This window comes from Oncorhynchus keta, unplaced genomic scaffold, assembly GCF_023373465.1.
Source record: "Oncorhynchus keta strain PuntledgeMale-10-30-2019 unplaced genomic scaffold, Oket_V2 Un_contig_1696_pilon_pilon, whole genome shotgun sequence".
In the NCBI taxonomy this organism is placed as follows: domain Eukaryota; kingdom Metazoa; phylum Chordata; class Actinopteri; order Salmoniformes; family Salmonidae; genus Oncorhynchus; species Oncorhynchus keta.
In genome coordinates, this window is record NW_026280215.1 from 892 (window position 1) to 4,929 (window position 4,038).

Consider the following 4,038-nt stretch of genomic DNA (forward strand, 5'->3'; position numbering starts at 1 on the left):
TATATTGAATATATCATGTTATTGTATTCTTGTTTTAATTCCTCATACAGTGAAATAGTACCAGAAAATATTGTCAAGGAAATAATGTGATCCCCAATCACATGATTTCTTTACAAATCAACTATATTTTAGATAGATATGGATGATTATTAAATATATACTTTTAGAATACTTTTAGAATGATCTCATAATACAATCATAGTACAATCATAGTACAATCATAGTACAATCATAATACAATCATATCATACTAATGAAGGTTCTCAATGAAGTACTAATTTAAACTAAACTTGTGGTCCATCTCTGGTTATTCATTAACATTATAGTAAACCTGCCCTACATCCTGGATATCTACATCAACTATTTCTGGATCTGACTAAAGTCAGTGAGCAGGCTGCTCTATTTTGAGTTCAGTTAAATTCCCCTCATGCAGAGCTGCTAACACTGATGCTCATCAACATGCTCTAATACAAACACGTGTTCTTTTAGAATGTTCTTTATTGAATATCCACAATACAGCAAAAAGCTTTAACTATTCCTCTATTATAAATCTGCAAAACAACCCATTTCAAATATAACAAGTCTACTTATCATGTAGCCTATTATATCAGTGTGATTAGCTATTTATCTTTATGGAACATAATGAATATATGTAGGTTAAACTTCTAATGCATTAACATTATCTTGAAAAGTGATGTAGAAAATGAAATGGACATTACAATTGATCTCAGGCTACTCAGTGCTGCATTTAGACTTCTTGATGTCTTTCTCAGCGAACTTGGATCCCGCGGTGACTTTACATGAGAACACTTTGTCCTGGTTCCATTCTGACGTGTCAACGGTCAGACAGCTGCTGAGCTGGAACGTCTTGTCGGCTTGCGGTACCGGGACACTCGTTGCGATGCCGCCGGTGACCGGATTTCCAGCTGTCCAGCTGACATCAGCGTAGCCCTGATCTGTACAGACACACCAGGGTGACTTTGCTGGACTTCAACTCTTCACTGGACGGAGGGAGGATGGTCAAGACAGGCGGAGGGAGGGTAGAGTCTGGACCAATGGAATGAGCAGAATAAATATTACACAAAATCATTTGATATATTAGTAGAATGAAACAGGGTTGTGTGATTATACTGTAGAATAAACAGTACAACATTTTCTCAAAGGCTACAAACAATTAACATTCTGGCCTCGTAAATTAAAAGGCACTAAAACCATGGAATTCTATTGTTACATGTTACTCACAAATCTCTGTTTGTACCCGGTCTTAGTTTAAACTTCCTAAGTAACTCTCCATATGTGACTTTTCAGAGGTGAAGCAGATTTCTGTACAAGTGGATAATGAGTTCAGATCTCTACGTTTAAACATAATCAAGTAGTCAGATGTGCTGAATGAGGGATACAATCAAACATACATCCTACTACTAGTCACCCAGCAAACAGAGTTACCAACTGTAATGTCGTAGCCTGCAATGTAATGAATCATGTAGCAACATTGTGTAACTACCATATACATGGTTTTATCATTATTTAATATAATGTGGGACCAATACCTTAAAGGTTGATACAACTTTATGTAGCATTCACATTCAAATCTACCTCTGAGTAAATAGATGATTATTGTATGAGACATTATAAATGAGTAGTGTTGTCAAGTGACAGCAGTAACCGACATGGTCAAATAGTCCATCATGTGTTTTCAGTTTAAATGAGAAATCAACAACTACAGATGTATGGTAGGCTATTTATTTTATTTATTTGACCTTTATTTAACTATGCAAGTCAGTTAAGAAAAAATTCTTATTTTCAATGACAGCCTAGGAACAGTGGGTTAACTGTCTGTTCAGGGGGCAGAACTGACAGATGTACCTTGTCAGCTCAGGGTTGGAACTTGCAACCTTCCAGTTACTAGTTCAATGCTCTAACCACTATGCTACCCTGCCGCTATGAAGATGTCTGGGGTGTCCATGACTCTTGATAATCAGTCCACAAAGTAGGTTAATTCCACTAAATAAACATGAAAAAAATAATATAATGTTAAATATGTAACTCTATTAACTATTACGTTTTACAAAAAGCCTTGAATACAAAAATATAAGGTTAAAATAAAGGGAACTCACCAGTAAAAATGAGCTTGGTTCCTTGTCCGAATACCACAGTGATTCAGTTTGTATACACAGCCGTACAATAACCTCCTCACTCTCTACTGAGAGGACAGGAACTGAACCATCCCATTCAGACAGAGCTTCACTCTCTCTACTGAGAGGACAGGAACTGAACCATCCCATTCAGACAGAGCTACTGAGAGGACAGAGAACTGAACCATCCCATTCAGACAGAGCTCACTCTCTACTGAGAGGACAGGAACTGAACCATCCCATTCAGACAGAGCTTCACTCTCTCTACTGAGAGGACAGGAACTGAACCATCCCATTAAGACAGAGCTTCACTCTCTACTGAGAGGGACAGGAACTGAACCATCCCATTAAGACAGAGCTTCACTCTCTCTACTGAGAGGACAGGATCCATCCCATTCAGACAGAGCTTCACTCTACTGAGAGGACAGGGAACTGAAACATCCCATTCAGACAGAGCTTCACTCTCTCTACTGAAGAGGACAGGAACTGAAACATCCCATTCAGACAGAGCTTCACTCTACTGAGAGGACAGGAACTGAACCATCCCATTCAGACAGAGCTTCACTCTCTCTACTGAGAGGACAGGAACTGAACCATCCCATTCAGACAGAGCTTCACTCTCTCTACTGAGAGGACAGGAACTGAAACATCCCATTCAGACAGAGCTTCACTCTCTCTACTGAGAGGACAGGAACTGAACCATCCCATTCAGACAGAGCTTCACTCTCTCTACTGACAGGACAGGAACTGAACCATCCCATTCAGACAGAGCTTCAATCTGTCTACTAAGAGGAAAGGAACTGAAACATCCCATTCAGACAGAGCTTCACTCTCTCTACTAACATCTCAGGCTTTTCTAGAGTTTCTCTCTATGAAGTAACAGTATATTGTATAGCATCATATTCCGCTGTTTCTGTCTGGTCCTTTTGAATGCATCAGTTAAAGCAAAATCCATATGATGCAGTATTGACCTGATGATGATGATGATGATGATGATGATGATGATGATGATGATGATGATGATCACAACAAGAGAGACAACATCAGTTTCCTTTCAGACAATGTCTTTTTATAATCTTTTTGACATGTAGTAATGGATGGTTCTTCCATTTCCAGATCTCCCATTGTGTCTTGTATATAATGTTATAATAATCACTGATCAACTGCTGTTTCTTAGAGTTCACCCCTCTACCATGAAGCAGAAGTGAGTGTATTTGGGGAGGAGGTTTTTGTCATGGTGTATATCACTGTTATACGATTTCATTAGCATCGTGTGTCTTACAATAATACACTGCTGAGTCTGTCTCCTCCACATTGTTAATAATCAAACAATAATCTGATTTAGACTGATGATTAGATGTGAATTTAGGAGAGAAGAAACCAGAACCATATTCTTATGTCCTCCTCTGGTGGACGTTGACAGAACTGACAGAACTGCACTCTCTATTCTGATCACTGATGCATATTGTAAAACATAACGTGACACTGAGTGTAGAAAACATTAAGAACACCTACCTAATATTGAGTTGAATCTTACAAGGTCATAGTTCTCATTCATGCTGAAAATGATACTGAGTCCAACATCTAATGTTAATAACAGAGAACAGTTTAAACCATGTAATAATGGCAGACAGGTGTGCAACTTGTCCCCCACACATTCTGAAATGTAATTTTGTCCCCACTAGTTTTATCATTGCAATGTGATACAAGAAGCCGTCGAGCATGGGAGATTTGAGCATAGTTCAGTGTGTATATTTTGAGCTCTTTCACCGAGGTGTAAAAGCAAGCAGAGCAGAAACTGGCTACTATTTAGTTAACTGATGTAGCTGGCAAGGTAACAACTGATTAACTTAACAGAACAAAAGTAAACTCGTGTTTATTCGCAGTGCTGAGCTAGTATTGT

The 4,038-nt window shown here is 38.5% G+C and overlaps 1 pseudogene; it reads right to left on the reverse strand.

The window, feature by feature from the left end:
* Window positions 1–656: 656 nt before the first annotated feature.
* On the reverse strand, window positions 657–3,693 carry LOC127919550 (Ig lambda-2 chain C region-like; annotated as a pseudogene).
* Window positions 3,694–4,038: the final 345 nt, after the last annotated feature.